Raw genomic sequence first — 19,993 nt, forward strand, 5'->3', positions numbered from 1 at the left:
TATAGTTGATTGTGAATTTGTGTAGAATAAGATCCACATGCCACATTCAGATTGTATATAGATGTACGTATCTCCTGTCTTTTATATGGCTCGTTGCACGTTACTGTTTTTTTTTTGCCTTTTTTCCTCATGTGATTGAATTTAAATATTAAAAAAAATTACTTGCAATGCTTTGCCAAAAAAACCCAACGTACATTTTATGAACGCACCTATGTCATCTGTGGCAGAGTCTGTCTAAGCAGAACTGTCATGGAGAAAGATCACTAGTGATCATTAGTGGCAATTTTTGACAGTAACAATGGGAGTCATATTTGTGTGAAGCAGAGCAGGTTTGAAGAGATATCTCAGGATGCATGAAGTTTTTATGCCAGTTGTCCAGTATGAGGGACTACGCAACCGAAAATGTTAAAGAGATTTAAACTCTTCAAGTGGTCTAAAAAATTCTGCATATTCTTGGCATAACTAAATGATTTCTCGGATAACTAGTGATAGCCAAACCTATGGTATAATGGTGAAGAGGTTATAAAAACAACCTTTTTTATGCCCATGTAACAATTATTGTTTGATAAACTGCATTTTTAACATATAAAAATTTAAGACCATGATTCTGCTGAAGTCAGTCAAAGCTTTGTATTCAATGAACTGCTGTAATTATCTACCAATAAGGTAACTATTGGTTACATTATTGGTTATTGTGCTCCACATAATACGCTAAAACAGTTTCATGTTCCTAAGAATGTTATCACGCACTATCACATTTAAAAAAATGTGCTCGTAAAATTGCCCACGATGCAACGCAAAAAATGTCATTTACTTTATTGACATGATTCTTGTATTGAACCTGAAACTATCCAAATAGGATCAAAATGTCCAAAAATGGTACAATGATGTGTATTTTGAGTCATGCCGTATGTCTATGGAATGAAAATATGTCACAAACTCTTACAAGATACATTCAGATATCTTCCATTGAATGTCTACTAGACATAGTACTTGGCCATCTAAAGTCTCTCTGTACAAATGGTTTGTCAGGACAACCTAGCAGGAAGTGAAGATATTTTTCCCTATCAGTAAACCCTGACCAAATATTCAAAATCACAGTGTTTGCAACCCACAACTTATCTCAGTATGGTTAGCCAACACTGGCTTTTACGAGGAATGGGGCATCTTTTCCTAGTGATGTTACCTCAGGTAACAGCACAAAGCTAGATACTCTACCAGACAAGGCGAATTCTTGTCCAGGAATCCAATAAAACCAAGAGAGCATAAGAAAGATATACCGTAGCATACTTAATGGTCAATTTAAAAGAGGAAAATTATGTTCTCAACTTCTTTACTAACTCAGTTTTTGATAGGTAAAGGAGAACTTCAAATATTCGAATATCTATGCATCTCGTGAAGAGACTAAATGTTAGCCCTTGGAAGCGGACCCCCTGCTTTCTGAGAACTTTAAAGTAAAATGAAACACCGAGACCAACTACATTAATTTAAGTAATTAGATGTGTATATTTCATCCTAAAAAAATATTCCGCTGTCTGCATGCATGGTATTTATTCATAAAATGGATGGCAGAAATATAAAAAGACAAATGAAAGACACAACTGTGGAATTTTCATGGGTCCCTCTAGTTATTATTATTATTATTATTTAGTACTACTACTACTACTACTACTACTACTACTACTACTTGACTCTCCATTTCATGTGCACAATTTTGTGGTTGTTTTTTAAATTTTGTCACCTTAAACTATCAATATTACCACTTGATTTTTATTATATCTAATTTCATAAATTTGTTTTCAGAATCACGAATATTACTTTAGTATTAAAATAATTTTTTTCTAATGTTTGAGATAGATTTCTTTGTTTTATTTCCTTTTGAAATACATCTAGTTTTTGGGGTTTTTTTTAATAATCCAATTTGTTTTCATATTCAAACAAGTTTCGCCATTTTTTAAAAACAAATTTGTTGAATGTAAAATGATTAATAGTTTTAGATTTAAATGACGGTGTTTTGTTGATACAGGGCATTTCATTGCATCTGTCCTTGTTGTTTTCCCCTCTTAGTCTTGTAAAACAGTGACATTTTAACGCACATTTGGATTCTTTAGGCAAATCAGTGCCATCGATCATGGTGGGAGAGAACCCGATTCTCCCTGACCATACTTCATGCGCGTTGATTTGTAAGAGCTCCTCCACCCCCGCCTTCTAGTTGGACTGACGTGCATAACGTCTGTTTCTTTCTGCTGTCACTTACATGAAATTTTCTTACATATTCATGAAGAGAGTTTGGATGGCGAAGCAAAATAGATGGCATGGGGCAACGAGGGCGAATCTGACATTTGGAAATGGTTTGTTGACAATACATTGCCAGTCAATAAACAAAGACCAATATTTGATCCCCTACTTTGTCACCACACTCCATAATATATATATATATATATATACATATATATATATATAAAAATAAAAGAAACTGTGTGGGTGTGAGTTCGTCCCCTATGAACTCGAAAACAGCTGCGTCAATTTTTATGAAATTTCACATGAACATACTTTATATGCCTGGCAGAATTCTTAGATAGGTTTTGTACCGAAATGTTTTTGATAGGTATCAATAATCCAAATAATCCGATGAAAGAAGGAACATGTGATTTTAATCTAAGTTAACATCTTACACAGCCTAACATCATAAGTGCACTTGAGAAGTTTTATTACCACACAAGCTGAAAAGTCCAACATATAAAATCAACAGTAGGTTCTTTGATATGACAAGGGTGCATTCAAAATGAATGTTTCTGTTTAAAGCATAATTCACCATAATACTTGACCTTGACTTTTTCATTTTGAACTTAAATTCAAACCATTATCACCGCACAAGCAGTAAGGCCAAGCGATAAAACCAGCACTAGGTTCTTCGATATGACAAGGGCACGTTTGAAATAAATGTTTCTGTTTTTAGCACTACTGAAGCATGATACTTGACTTTTTCATTTTAAACTTTAATTCAAGCCATTATACATGGAAAATAATATTATAAAATGAACAGTAGGAGCATGTGTAGGTCCCTTCTGATCCACTACGATGGGTTCCAATTAGAGCAGGCTATGTTTTGTTGACAATCGATTTGATTGAAAAAAAAATGGACGATTTCACTGATTTCAATGACAATGCAAATATGGGGGTGTGAAACATTCATTGATCATCATTCAATTCCGAGCAACGTCAGGTCTTCCTTGTATATATATATATATATATATATATATATATATATATATATTTGTTCTAAATGTGCTTATAAGTAATTAATCATAAGAATCAAATTCTTATGATTATTCATTGCATTCACATAACAATTTAATAAAAAGATATTATTATTATTAGTAGTAGTATTATCATTATACCGTATAATATTACATTTAATTGGAACATCATATCTAAAATATAGCATGGTAAGTATTCCTCAATAAAACAGTAACAATTATGGAGAGTAGATAATGCAGTGGAAGTGTTATCGGCAGCTCCAGTAACTCTCGCTTCTCTTTTTTTGTCCTTCAGTCCTCATTTCCAATGGGTGATGTTTCTGACAAAGGGTGAAGAAAAAGCTGCTTTCCAGGTCGGTAGTACTTCGTGAACAGTAGTCTGAGATGTCGGAAATTTTCTGTTTCTATGTCTATCCTTGCGGTCATGTCACTAGTAAGGGTACTGGAGGTAAACGTTTCATCTGGACTGACATTATCCGCCTGATAGTCAGGAACCTGAACCTTGGATTAACCACTAAGGAGGCTGTCCTATCAGCAGGTGCAAAGTACTGGGGCTGCTGTATTGCCATTTCGTGAATGGATTCTGGACCATGCAGTAGTCTCTGGTGGGGCCTCTCAATGCCATACTAGTGGATAATTGTCACGGCTTTACCTTATCATGGGCTGCAAAAAAAAAAAAAAAAAAAATTTCCTGTCTTTTCTCTCCTACATTCTCTCTGTTCTGCTCTAACCAAGTATGCTGACCTGTTCCACAAATCCCAAAATCCACAACATGAAATATCTAAAAAAAAAAAAAAAAAAAAAAAAAAAAAAAACACGAATAAACCTAGAACCCCATCCTCCAATGTAGACCCCTATTACCATGTCTCCTTCACCAACATCAGGGGTCTACGTTCCAACCTTCCAGAGATTGAAACACAATTACAGGAGACGAAACCAGACATTCTTTCTAAGCGAAACTGGAATAGGGCTGACCACCTCCCGAGATGAGTTCATAATAAAAGGATACTCTAACTTAACATCTAAATCTGACCCCCCAAGAATTGCCATGGACATGGTATATGTGCCTACATTAAAGATGGCTTTCCATGTGGCAGGGATATCTCCAGAGAAGGCCCTAATTTACCTTATATGGGCTTCCGTGTTGCACTTGCTTACACCACCGCATTTATACTTGCCCTCTATCGCCCCCACAACAGCGAAGTTACTATCTTTAAGAGTATATCTGAGAAAATTGACCACATCCTGTCTGCTCATCCCTCGGCTAACATTCACATATGTGGTGACTTCAATGTCCGTAACGTGGAATGGCTGACTCACTCAAATAAGACAGATGATGAGGGGAGGTTCTGTCATGATTTTGCCATTGCCTATGACCTCACTCAGATTGTTCGCGAGCCCACCCATGTGCTCGAGACTACCGGTCAGTACGCAAGCCTTCTAGACCTTTTTCTCTCAACTTCCCTTAAGCTGTGTTCATGTTCTATTCTATCTCCTCTGGGATCCTCCAACCACTCCGTTGTATCATTTAAGATAAAAATGAAATGTAATAAGTCTTCAGACGTACCTCTCTACCGTACTATATACCGATACTCTATGGCTGACTGGGATAGCTTCCATACATTCATATCTGATCTACCTCTCCATTCCATGTTTAAAAAGGATGTGTCCTCTATAGTATCAGACCTGACTGAATGGTTAATTGTAGGCATAGACCGATTCATACCATCTAAAAAATTCCAACAAAAATCTAACAACCAGCCATGGTTCTCCCCTGAATGTGCTGCTGCCATCGTGCACAGAAATCACTTTTTCCATATCTACCAACGTAATAGATGCACTGAGACTAAAGCTGCTTTCAGGACTGCCAGCAATCACTGTAAAAGAGTAATAAAAAATGCAAGAGAGCTATATGCTCAATATTTTAAATCCAAAGTAGCTGAGCAGTGGTTTGGTTCCCACCAGTTTTAGCAAATAGGATCCTGAACAGAAGCGTGCGTTCTATCCCAACCATTATCAATGGACCAGAGATCATCTCGTCAGCATCAGACAAGGCCAAACTATTTGCCAAGAACTTTGCAGAAAATTCTACCCTATGCGACGAAGGCCATCAACTCCCCGTATTTCCTCCTATAACACACAACGCACTAAGTAACATTCAAATAGCTGTGCGTGAGGTCGCCAAGCTAATCAAGAACCTTGATTCCAGTAAAGCATCTTGCTCTGACGGTATTCCAATTATAGTAATAAAAAAGCTTCAACCAGAACTTGCCCTCATACTTACAAAACTGTTTAAGCGTTGCCTTAAGGAGAAGTGCTTTCCAACAACCTGGAAAACCTCGTCAGTATGCCCTGTATTTAAGAATTCAGGTGATAAGTCATCTCCCTCTCAGTACAGACCAATAAGTCTTGTGTGTGTCATGAGTAAGTTGCTGGAATCCATATTAAATAGAAAAGTATTCAACCACCTCAGAAGAAATAACCTTCTTAGGGACACACAATATGGTTTCCGTTTTGCTAGATCTACAGCAGATGTGCTAACGGTTATATCTCATAGGATTAGCGAATCTCTCGACAAAGGCTTCATTTCTAGGGCAATTGCTCTTGACATATCAAAGGCCTTCGATAAGGTATGGCATAAAGGCCTACTTCATAAGATTTTCAGCTAAGATATAACTGGAAATGTTTTCTCAATCATTAAATCATTTCTCTCTAAAAGGCTCATGAGAGTAGTGGTTGATGGGCAGAAATCAGAGGCCCACTCCCTCAGGGGTTCATCCTGGGCCCAACTCTCTTCCTGATCTACATCAATGATCTCCCAAAACACATACTTAAATCATTCATTGACATCTATGCTGATGACACAACCCTTTATGGCAGCACATCAAAGGCTGTAAATGACAATGTTCTCTCTGATTCTCTCTCCTCTGATCTTGAGCGCATGGTACAATGGGGTAAGAGGTGGCTGGTTACCTTTAATGCATCTAAAACCAAGCTTCTATCTTTACATCATCAATGCTCTAGCCCCCATCTGGATCAATTGAAATGGATGGCTCTCGTCTAGGGAAGGCTCCATGTTTTGATAAGATTCTGGGTTTGACCTTTACTCCTGATCTGAAATGGAACATGTACATCAAGTCTGTGGCCAAGGTCGCTGGAAAAATGGTGGGATCCTTCTACCGCTCCAGAAGATATCTCACTAATGATGCAATTCTATATCTATATAAAAACCAAGCACGACCAAGGATGGAGTACTGCTGTTGCCACATCTGGGCAGGAGCTGCTAAAAACAGCCTATCCTGCTTTGACAGAGTACAAAATAGACTTTGTGGGGATGCCATTTTCTCTTCCCTGCAATCTCTCTCCCACAGAAGAGACGTTGCGAGCCTATCTTTGTTTTATCGTTATTTCCATGGCAAGTGCTTGTTTGAGCTCCAATCTCTGGTCTCCTCTCGCCAATCTTTCTTGAAAAATACCCGTCTAGCTGAAACCACTGTCAATAATGTTCCCCACTCTTTATCTGTACCTAAATCAAAATGTGGATTCCATGAACAAAGCTTCTTTCTTAGAACTGCACACCTGTGGAACTCTTTGCCGTTTGCCTATTTCCCTCCTCACTTCAACTTGGATGTCTTCAAGTCCAACATAAACAAATTCCTGATGAACCGCCCCCTTAAGTAAGGACACTTTATCAAATCTCTGATACTAACTATTATTATGATATTATCCCATTGATTACTGTACACACAATAACCCTTATCCCCGAGTAGCTTCTGGACCTTGATAAGTGGTGACCTCCATGTAAAAAAACAGCCTAAAAACACCAGTGCCCATTAATGACAGTATTCACCTTAAAAGAGCAATTAACGCCATGGATGATGGTGCCTGCCACTGGATGACAGTGCCTGACTTTTTGCTTGACACTAAAGGCTTTTGCTACGCCTGTTCTCTAATGTAACAATTTACAAAATAGCATATCGTCATTTTTACTTTTTACTAATAAAACACGGTTCTATTTTGTTCCAAATGTGCTTATGTCGAATATGGACACGGGTTTTTATGACTATTTAGTACTTTTACCTAACAATTTAATAAAAAGATATCGTAGCATTATTATTAGTAGTAGTAATAGTAGTAATATTATACCATATAAAATTACATCTAATTGGAACATTATATCTAAAAATAGCTATCCATCAATAAAGCAGTAGCAGCCTAAAAACGAAAGTGTCCGCCAGTGAACACCACTGCTATGAAGTGACAGTAACCAACCTTAAAAGAGCACTGACCACCATGGATAACAGTGTCTGACATTTGAGGACAAGTGATTTGCCCACTAATGCCAGCCCCTGTCAAGAAGTGACAGTAACCACCGTTGATTTAATTTCAGAGCAGTCCACTGGGACCTGATACTAGTTATGATAGATAGTTGTAGAGAAAGTCAGTACCCACTAGTAAACACAAACTGCTTCAATTTCATTTTGGCACAGTCCAATAGAGGGCAATACTGCTCATGGCCGCCAGTGACTGACACTGTATGCCGGGAGCCAAAAATGATAGTTTTAATGGCAGTCAGCGCCTAAATGCAGCACTAACTGCCAGTGTCCATCAGTCCTTGCCACAGGCATCCAGTAACAGCCAGTGCCCGACAGTTGAAGAAAGACAATTTCAGTTAGGTGCATTCCAATGGAGGCTGACACTGATTATGGCCATCAGTGAGTTCCAGCTGCAAAGGCAGTACCTCCAAATAATTACTCCAAAGCAGCACTAATTGCCAGTGATAACAATTACAGAAAATGGCTTCTGCTACCTGCTACTGCCAGACAATACCAGACAGTGGAAGCCAAATGATTTAATTTGGGTCACAGTCGCCAGAGCCGGCAGTGCACCTCACTATAGTTTAACGTGTTTTCAGGGAATCGGTATCCTTTACGAATCTGTTCTGGTATTGTGTCATACTTCCACCGGACAACGTCAATATACAGGCCTACTAGTATATATATATATATATATATATATATATATATATATATATATATATATATATATATATATATATATATATATAAAAAGAGACCTTGTCTGTTTGTGAGAACAGTCTCTACCAAATGCCTCTGTCAACTTTTAGTTTACAAACTTGGAACTAAATATGTAGGAGATTTGGACCTGTGAAAAAATTTGATTTGGTTTTTAGTCAATAAAAATAGATGCTAATGGGTCAAAATTAAAATATGGGAACTAGGTAGGCATAAGCCAACTTATAGCGTTCCTTTACATATATGCAAGTATACATTTATATGTTAAACTGCATTCATTTTTGAAGTTTTCATAAGCATCTGTCTTTAGGTCATATGGTATACTACTAGAGAGTTAAATGTTTTGGTTTTAATTCTAGCTGATGGTAGCCAAGTCATATTTTTTTAGCTTTTTAAATCACTACTATATATTGGGTACAATATAATAATCGTAAGAGACTTGGCTCTATAATAATAAATACAAAATCTGTATGAATTTAAACATCATATTTAAGCATATCTTACTACCAGGGGATGTTAGGTGGCCTGCTAGTATATATATATATATATATATATATATATATATATGTGTGTGTGTGTGTGTGTGTGTGTGTGCACATGCAGATAGATTTGTCCATTATGCATACACATACATATTTTTATATGAGAGCAATAGATGTGTACGTGGATTTTTACATAGAAAACATAATATGTATACAAGACAAACAATAAACATCCCTATTTATATAAATCCGTGTTAGGTGGATGCAAGAATACAACATCTTGAAATAAGGAAATGTATGTAGATGAATATTTATACAAGAATTGTTTGAACACAAGAAGGTCTATAAAACGTATATATTTGCATATATAACTGCATTCAGAAAATGTGTCATCATAGACACATTTTCTGGATGTACAGGAGAATATTTATATAGCATTGTCTATGGATATGTGACAGTCATGATAATGAGAAATGGTCTGCGTATATTCTTATACTTGGTTTCATTGTGTGTGTGTGTGTGTGTGTGTGTGTGTGTGTGTGTGTGCTGTCATAGTATAGCATATATAGAATGCATGTCAGAAATAGGTGACAAAAATGGTTAATTTTATGAATTATTGTATACACGTTGACATATGTTTTATCTTAAATATATTTGCATGTGTGTGCACGTATATAGAAATAAGAAAGAAGTAAATAGACACATAATCATTAATAATGAAAACTGCTGCTAGAGAGTTTTGATGAACATAGAAAAGACGAAATTGATTATTTTTCCTCCTTGATGAATTGGACGATCACTCAGTTAGCAATCGAAAATGGAATCTATTGTGAGGTATGATGCGGATTAAGTTTGCCTTTTATATTAACTTACAATATGGCTCCTCTAAAACTGTGAATTCTAAAGCTTCTTTGATCAGTGTCATATTCCAATGGTTATATAGGATAGACATATTTATATCTGAAACAAAAATTGTTAATACAAAATATCCATATTTCAAATATTTACTGATACTTTGTACAGCTCTGAGTGTTAGCCATGGGCGAAGAAAGCAGAAACTTTAAATATGAGATGTATGACTTATTTTTGCTACTTTCATGTGGATGGATATATATATATATATATATATATATATATATATATATATATATATATATATATATATATATATATATTAAAAAGGAGAAACGTAGTTTGCTTGAAGCATTACTGGTAAAAAAATGTGTAAGTTTATAAGAAGCTATTAGCAATGTAGAATATTGGCATGTTGAATTGATTTAACATATGATTAAAATCTAACAAATGAATGAATATCGTATTTGAATTATAAATTTTTGTGTATCTATTTTTCAAAATCATTTGCATATTAAACAGTAAATATGGATTTACTGTTTAATATAACCAGAATGGTAAATGTCTTTCAGAATTTCGAGAAGTACCTTTCATTTTCAAAAAAAATATAAATAAAAACATTTTATTTGTTTTTATTTAGAAAAGCATGGTTGCAGATCATAGAAATATTTACAAAATAAATTTAAATATAATAGACCCTGAGCAACACCTAGTTGGTATAGTTATCCATTTGACATATTTCTATTTTATTAAGCTAGACTAATTTTCGTTACCCCCCCACACACACACACTATATGTTATTGGCCCCCAAATATATTTTAATTGATCAGTTTTTGTTCTGAAAATACTTATTCTTTCTAAGAAAACTGTTAGAGTGGAAACCGACTTTATTTTTTTAATTAAAAAACGATTTGATTTTAAGTTTTTGAATTTTTTAATATTTTATAAATTTGTAAAAGTTTTATGATGAGAAGTATTTAGTTTTGAAATGCCATGTCCTAAAGAGGTTTCTCTCTTACTTCTGTAACCCTTATTGACTTGATAATGTAATAGTTTCTATATAACTTTATTCTTTATCTTCTTAACTGTGTCTATTGTTTGTTCCTCCTAATCGGGTAGAGCTTTTTTTTATTTAGATAAATTTGTCTTCCCATTGAAAATTTATTTTTCAACTAAATTTTATTAATATATATATGTGTGTGTATGTGTGCGTGTGTGTATATATGTATATGAAAACCACACTTTCTGATATAAGACAATATATTTTATATGAATTAATTTATTGTGTGAAAATACACATGCATTTGATTTATATATAACAACGTATATATTTTTAATGTATAAACGCAATTTATTATGTCTCTCTTTCTTTCTCATACATATAAAGTAAGTTTTTGCATATGTATTGCTGATAAAATGTGTGCATTTTTACGAAGTTCAGTGTTTGTTTAATCTGAAAAATATTTTCTAAAATGTTGGTATCTGAACGACAACGTAAAAGTATAAAACTATCTACATTCAAATATGCAATAACACACCCGCACGCACGACCCCCCCCCTCCGATCATATGCACATGTATGTGTTCCTGTCTCCAATTAGGTCAACTGGAATCTCTAAATACAAATCTACACATTTCTATATGTCCCACCCTGCCTTCTGCTCGACAGATCTATGATTGATGATATGAATATAAAACCAAGAATAAATTGCCTGATTTGTAGAAATTAGTTTTAAGATTTATTCCCGTCACCTGAATAAATTATTCGGCTACAGAATAACGAAATCTTCCCTTACTCTTCTTGACTACAAACATCATCTTTTGCTTTTTAATTTTGATCACATGTTTTAAACAAATTCATTTACTATATATAAACAAAACTGAAATAGATTGTTTGTGTGATATTATATTGCTTGCGTACAATCATACAATATTTGCAGTGAATATTGCAATAGTTTGGTTTAAATCGCAATGAATATGATTACTTGTGTCAGGTTTAGATTTTATTGCAAATAGAAAGACAACCGACACTATTATAGTATGATCATAAGATTCTATTGTATCATTTAGATGGTGTATAAAATTATTTTCACCTATCTATGTAAAAAGCAGAAGTTCAGTTCATAAGGGTAGGTCAAGGAAACCATGAGAGGAGGTGATAAAGGATGAAGTTTAGAGAAAGAGGAATATTTTTTTTTTTTTTTTTTTAGATTTGTGATATTCTAAAGGAAGCAAGAGGAACTGTTCTAAGACAATTTACTTCTACTGCCAACTATCAGACAAAATTTTGCATGTCTTTGTTTCTTGTTTATACATAACTTTGATAATCACACATTTTATATTATTTTTTATCAATTATATTATACTGAAATAAAAAATGAAATAAGAGTAAAAACATTAAAAAATGAATAATTCTCTGTAAGCAATACGTCACCACTCATGCAACACTAGGTAAATACTAGTTTTTAAAAATATTTAGACTTTAGAAATACATTATTTTCCATCTATTCTATTAGTGATCTACTACAAAAGATCTCTTCTTAACACACGAAGAAGCAAAACTATAGATGAAATGGTTTTAAATATCTTGAAGTTGACATTTATATGTTGGTCTCCCAATAAAAGGAGGGTGGACTTGTAAATTCACCCTTGTCTGTTTGTCCGTTCGTCTGTTCGCACTTTTCTCAATAACTACGCCTTGAAATTTTGCACAAGCATTAAACATGACCTGAGTAAAACTCCGGTTGCCCCCCCCCCCCCGGGGGGATGTTTTTTGGGTTAAAAATGGTTAACATTGACACTTTTGTGCTTATTAAAAAAAAAAAAAAAAAATGGATTTTTATAAAACTTTCTGAAAAGTTGTAACTAACTGATTTCTATATAATTTTGTTTGTTTATACTTCACAATAACCCTTGGGCATGCCCCAGGGGCTCTTTTAGGGATAATAAAAACACTCCATTTTTGGGACTATTTTACCATATTTGTCCTAAATTTTCTGTGGATGTCTATTAAGCAGTTTTGCATGGTACTGAACTCAAATTTAAATATGTTAAGGCCTTAAGACTTTTGGGGCTAAATGGAGAGGGGGGGGGGAATGATGGACTTAGTCTTTTTTTTTTTTTTTTTGCATGGTGCAGAACTCAAATTTACATATGTTAAGGCCTAAAACTGCACCATTTGTCAATTTTCACCAGGATTTGACGTCCCTGAAGACTTTGGGAGCTAAATGAGGGGGGGGCAATGCTGAACTTAGTCAGTTTTTTATGCCTCGCTCACTGTGCACTCATGTGGGACCATGCTTTACTTGTTTTATATTGTCATCCTCATCTTGGTGATGATGCTTACATTCAAACTATTGTACCCTCTGGTTTTCTTCATGTACTTTTTATTTGGAATTTCAAGTTGATGTTTTATGGAATTGATTGGAGGATAGGCTGCCTTCATTCTGTCTTCCATGTCTTTTAAATGTATGTTGTGGACCAGGGGAGAGGTTGGGAAAAATACACAGACATGAGATCAAGTGTAACAAAGTATATTTAAGAGCATATAAATACAGCATATAAAAGATGAGTTGAACGTCATTCTGTCTGCCAAATATTAGACTGGTGTTGCCGTAACACCGAGAGGCATTTATGGAAGAGGAAGAGTTCATTTAGTCCATAAAAGTAGATATGATAACATACCATTATAACAGTCGTTACATGTCCACACTAGGGACCTACATGTTGTATGCAGAGTACATCACAAGGAGCAGAAAACAATAACTTGACTTATTTTTTCCGTTGCAACAACATATATTTACTTCCATCTCTTTAACATGATCATTAGTCTGTACACGCGTTCTTCTTCTTATAATCTTTTTCTTTGCCATGGCGTCATCTTGCACACGACTTGGTAATTTGCATACAGCTGTCATACGTGCACTCACGCTCTGTAACAATATCAGTTAATTTTTTTCTTGAGTTGTTTCACCAGCAATTGAACTCAATCTCTAAATAGAATTCATTTTAGAAGATACAACCAACATTTTTATCAATGAGGCTATATATCAAGTAGGCCAATCTGAGATAATATTTTGGTAATTTATCTTATGAATGAAGTGAAAGATCATATACCAATATATTTGCATATTATATTAAAGACTAAAAATGTAAGACAATAAGTAAAGTGTTATATAGCTTAAAATCAGATTCGCTACAAGTAATATAAATAATGTGAGTTACAGACAAAATAACACATCATTAATGTGGTAGCACATTGTGTTAATCGGACCTTTGTATCACAATTGTTTACATGGAATTGCTGTGTGGTTGAAAAACATGTTTGGCTGTTGATAAATAGGAAGCTATAAAAGAGCCAGCTGAAGGAAATGAGTTGATGAAGTGAAAGAAGAACCAAAATCAAAGAGAGTCTGTTATTAAAAGATTTTAAAAAAGTGAAACTCATATTAGAATTGGAATGGTACGATTTCAATCCGTATGTGAAAATCAAAAATTAAACAGAAAAGCCAGAGAAGCCTTACTCACTTATGTTAAGACAATGACAACATGGTGATTTTCAGACTAGCAGTTTCCAATTGACTCACTCTGCACCCCCCTCTCGTCTTGACAATAAAGATCATTTTAACCTTTGAAACGTGTTTCCTTCAACATATCTAATTGTGTTTCCTTCAACATATCTAATTGTGTTTCCTTCAACATATCTAATTGCTACACCACAGACTTTGAAAGTAACCATTTCTATTTCATAACAATAGGTGCATCTATGTGAGAAGATTATCTCATGTTGATCGAAAAACCAAGATAGTAAATAAGAATTGTAATAAGATGTAGGTCAGGGGATGTGGATAAACATCGCACTTGGAATGCGACTGTGATTATTGTGACAATTTCAAGGTTAAGACAAAAACAAAATATAAACATTTTTTGAGATATACCGATTTGAGAAAAGTGTTAAAAACAGTTCTAAAAATTATGTTAATGTTTGAGAAAATTGAGCAAAAAAAAATTCGAACAAGACCGAGGTTGAATTGAGCAGACGTTCCACTTTTTCCTCCCTCCAGTGGGGGCTGACGAGTGGACTGTGTGTGTGAGGCTGGTTATGCTAAAAGAATGTTGCCATTCTACTACAATAAAGTATATAAGCGATAAAAACATGGATTCCTCATTCATGCTACCTTTCACATTTTGGCACATAACGCAAAATGAAGGAGTTATTATACAATCTGTAAATTGATAATTATTTTCACAAGAGATGATTTATTTCTAATTGAAATAAGACAAGAAAAAAGGATATTGGAACTTTGATATGAAATGGAATCATTCTCTTAGTTAGAACAATTTTGTCTACTTCTGGGTTGATTAAGATAATTTCATATTTCTGAATTTTTTTTAGATGAGGATTAATCATTCGTATTATTTGGATTCTTCAGACTACTGTTCTCATATTGTGTGCTATTTTCACGTTTCAGTTGATGTAACCTTCGACCTACTTCACATATATCTTGCCAAACTCAGGAATCTGCCTCGTAGTGGATAAAGTACTTGGTAAAATTCAATTGTAAATTACACTCTTCTGGAGGTTGAAGGTTTAATCCTAAGTGTGGATGGCACTCAAAATACAACTGCAAATTACTTAGGATTTCTATTTAGTCATGGCTGATGGGATGAGAGCATGCTACGGCAGTAAATTAGATAAAGGGTTCCATTGAATACATATCGAATGAAACATTATGAGAATAACACACAAGATGAAAACAGTTGTCCGAAAAGTCTAAATATGATGAATAAGATAATCTTGGTTTTAGTTGTTTCAATCAACAAAGTCAATATTTGATCCTTAAAGAGAGTGAAGATTCACCATTATCTAAGCATATTTAGTGAGACTCTTTATAAATTGAGACTTTTTTTTGGGGTGTTTTCATAATCTACCTCTTCTCAGATCCATTTTAATAACATGCTAAGGATACTGGGTTGTCTAAAACCGAGAATTTCAGTTTGTTAATAGGAATGGTTTTGAAAGGATGTTACTAATTTGTACTTTTTTCTCCTTTTATGAAAATCGCTTCAAAAAAAGACATGAAGCCACTTGATGTGAGAAGCTAGATAAAAACAGAAACTACTACTTAAAGGCTAAAAACTAACCAAAAATAAGTGTAATATAGAGATTCCAAGCCATAAAACAGCAGTTGTTCCCCCTTTGTTAGCAACATCACTCATGTGAAGATTAAAGGACAAAATAAGGAAAGAGATAGTTAAAAGGCTGTCGAAAGTAAGACCCAAGATCCACTTTAAATTTAGTAACATCTTCTCTATTCTCCATTACGTCTCAATATAATTTAGATAAACGCTCTGAGAAACGAAGGGAGGGGAGCACTGGTGTAGTGGATATTAGCTGAGATTGACAACTTGGCAACTTTAGGGTGTTGGCAACATTTATGTGGTCCCTGCTGAAAGTACCTAATTCTATCAGAGAAACAAAATAGAATCAAACAAGTCATAAAATTGTAACTTACTGATTCATATGAATTGATTTTTATCCTGAGAAATGTTGTTGGTTCAGAATATTCAAAACATCTGACCTGCTTACAATATCAAACATATTTTTTAGATCAATGAAGATAATAACTTGTTGGTGTGTGGTAACAATCCTACTGATGCAACGTTGCAAGACAAGACGATCATATTCTGTTCTTTTAAAAAAGTCTGAGTTGATATTAAAGCTCTTAAAAGAGGCTTTAAATAAGTGAGGCATCCTGGTGAATTTATGTAATTATATTGTTTTATTTTTTTACAATCAGCAGTTTTTGCTTACGTCAATCATGAAAAAATGAATGATCAAGAAGGCATAAGTAAAATTTATAAAGATACAAAAATGGATTACAAAGGACTTGCAGTCAATGTTGAACCGGTACAGCTTTATATATGTAAATAGCATTATGTGTAGCATAAGTAACGGCTGTTTTCATTGTTAATTCGACAGTTAAAAGGGGGTTATTTATATTACACTTTATATAATATATATATATATATATATATATATATATATATATATATATATATATATATATATATAAACTGATGACAGATAAAAATTTTAAATTATTTATTGAATCATCAAAGTTCAAAAACAGGGAATACAATAGAAGTTATTCCTTAATCCATAGAGTTTCTAAAATTTATACTTTTCTTATCAGATGGAAATAAATAGTCGAGTTGTGTAAAGGAAACACTTCTAGAACAAAATAAAAATTGAAAACTTAGTATTTGCGGTTGTGGACTTGCAGAAGAGGTAAAGAAGCTAAATCTATAATGAATAAATAAAATCCAATGGTAAATTCGGTCTTCAATTTTGTGGACAATATAAAATCTAAAAACTTAGAAGCTGCAATTATGGAACCTGATTGCAAGAGTAGCAAAAAAGTAAAAGCCGTAATGAACATGTATACTTCAAAGTTAAATCTGGTCAGCACATTTTTCTGAAATGAATTATTATATAGTTAGAAAATTGTTGAAGAATAATTGAATTCCTTAAAAACGTGTTAAAAAAATCCTAGAAATTTTAAGTTTAAATTAATGTCCTATCGAGAATACTGACCTTCCTTTTCAAGATAGAAGTTATTTAATAATATTCATATTTTCAAATTCTCTTTGCTTATTTTCTTTTATTATTTGGGGTGGGGGAGGCACCGCTTACCAAGGCTCGGAGGCCACTCAAGGATAAGAGTTAATGTATGTCAGACAATTGTGGAACTTGGGCAGTGTTTGTTTATTTAATAGGAACTTGTTTATGTTAGACTAAAAAATGATTATATTATAGTCAGCTGGGAAGCAGGCATGTAGTATTGTGTTCTGCAGATGAGAAGTCATAGGAAAGAAACTTTGTTCATGGAATTTACGTTTAGTTTTAGGCACAAAAAGATAAGGGAAATTGTTAGCTAGACGAGTGTCTGCTACAAATGTTCTATGGGGAAGGCACCATAGATAAAACCTCTGTTGAGCACCTTGGATGCATTAAAGGTGACCAGACATCTTTTTTCTCATTGTATCACGTGCTCAAGGTTTCTATATAATAACGATTCTTATCATTAGTTTCCTTTTTTTTTCTCTGCTATCTATACGTCATCACATTATTGTTATCCTCGTTATGGTTTCATGCAGCTTTATGAGGTTTCATTTTCTCAGGAAGTGTCTGTCATCACAACTGTCATAGTTCCATGTGTTTCTACTGTCACTGCCCTTCATCCTCATCATCATAATTGCCAATGTAATCCATCTAAACATCTGATAATACCCGAAACTGTCAAATTCTATGCTGTACTTCAAGAATGTAGAAAAGGAATCTCTTTTACTATATAGAGTCAACAATGCTTGTCTCAATAAGTAAAATGGTTGCGTGCATGTGTGTGCATGTGCGTGTGTGTGTGTGGAAAGCAAGTAATTTTCCAGAAGTAAAACATGCCAAGCTTATTAGCATAAGTTTGTTTTCAGGTGAAACTAATTTGTCTTTATTATGTGTTTCTTGGATTGTAAATCTCTTTGAAATATCAAAGCCATAATTATTTGTTATTCATACATCATCTTATGGTGAATGATTGAAGCATGTCAAGTATTATGTGTTCCTTAAACAAATTGGAAAGGGTCATAAGACATCTGATACTTGAACACAGTCAAGAACTGTGCTTATTGATCAACCAAGATGCACCTATTATTAGTTGTTTACAGCAAAAGTCAAAAGTTGGGTGGAATCACTATTTATAAATTACATCTGCAGTGTGTGTGTGTGTGTGTGTGTGTGCGTCTATTGTAAAATTATAAATCATTGATTGTAAAACAATTCATTGTGTTGATTTTGTACAGGGTGTCCCAAAAGAAGCTGATGGTAAAAAAAAAAAAAAAATTTATAACTTTCTTAATTTTTATGTTTTTCTTTTATTTTTTTCAGATCATCTTGATTAACCCCTCCAAGGTCATCATGAGTCATTGCACTACCGAGGAGCGGATATTTATCGTAGAGTCATTTTCGGTTGAAAAAGAGAATTTCAACGAAACTTCAACACAAGAAATTCCCCTACTCCCAATGCAATAAAAGCTATGGTGGCTCAATTTCATGAGCAAAGGACCTGTATGTGACCTCCCTAAATCTGGTAGACCCCGTATGGCAAGAAGTGATGAGAATCGTCAGAGATTAGCAGAGAGTGTGGCCGAGGATCCATCCACATCAGTAAAAAGGAGATCGAGTTAAATTGGGGTCTCTTGATCATCTCTTCACAGAATGCTTCATGAAGAGGGCAAATTTCCATGTAAAATTCAATTGGTGCTAGAGCTTCAGCCAAACGATCCGGAAAAAAGGCTGGAAAACGCCATGTAATTCCAAGATTTGGCCAATGGGGATCCAAACTTTTTCAAAAACCTCATTATGTCTGATGAGACCCATTTTAATCTGAATGGGTTCATAAATAAGCAAAATCACAGGATTTGGGGATCAGAAAATGCCCATGCAACAGCACAATGGCAATTACATCCTCAAAAATGTAGAGTATGGTGTGGAGTAACGGCGGATGAAGTAATCGGAATTGGTGGACATTTGAGTAACATCATTTTTCATAACTAAAATTAGACCTTTTGAAAAACATACCCTAGATTAAGTTGTGTAAATAAAATTAGAATAAGTAGACTATGATATCTTATGTAAGCATAACTTAAATATCTCAAATAATCACGGAGAGGCTCATCTATCTACATATGAAAATTGGTAAGCATAACTTAAATATTGAGGAAGTTAATCAAATTTAAAATCCGTCAGCTTCTTTTGGGACACCCTGTATTTCAGATGTTTATTCGTTTTATTTATTCATCTCCTGTTCCATATCTAATATATATATATATATATATATATATATATATATATATATATATATATATATATATATATATATATATATAATTACATTGAAGAAAATCGAAAGTACGGTCGAAAATCCTGGTCTTTTAAAAAAAAGTTTTTTCTACAAAAAACATTTTGTATTTCATGTAAATAAATGTAGAAATGATATAAGCATATACACTTTCCGTATTGATTATTTATATATATATATATATATATATATATATATAACAAATTCAGGTATATTGAAAAAATGAATTTAAACCCAATACTTTTTTAAGTATTCAATACTAAGTAGAGCTTTATAAATATTTAATTTTATAAATATTTAGAATAACTCATGTAAAAAGGGATATTTTAGGCCATTCCAAATGTTTATATCATGATATAATATGTGATTGTTTTCATATATTGCGAAGAAATTTCTTGCATCGCATTTCAAAGTGATTTCTCATATTTTCATTAACGAATGCGTCTA

At 33.8% G+C, this 19,993-nt stretch overlaps 1 protein-coding gene and 1 long non-coding RNA gene across 7 annotated transcripts in view; one reads left to right on the plus strand and one right to left on the minus strand.

Moving 5' to 3' along the window:
* LOC145296850 (mutS protein homolog 5-like) overlaps positions 1 to 19,993 on the minus strand; it is a 1,881,756-nt gene that overhangs the window by 988,542 nt on the left and 873,221 nt on the right. The window lies entirely within an intron of this gene.
* Positions 9,489 to 19,465, plus strand: LOC145297082 (uncharacterized). Its single transcript, XR_013870105.1, has 2 exons — positions 9,489 to 9,612; positions 18,574 to 19,465. It is a non-coding gene; the product is annotated as an uncharacterized LOC145297082 (long non-coding RNA).

Source organism: Euprymna scolopes, chromosome 17 (assembly GCF_053919585.1).
Source record: "Euprymna scolopes isolate OS-2025 chromosome 17, ASM5391958v1, whole genome shotgun sequence".
Classification (NCBI taxonomy): Eukaryota; Metazoa; Mollusca; class Cephalopoda; order Sepiida; family Sepiolidae; genus Euprymna; species Euprymna scolopes.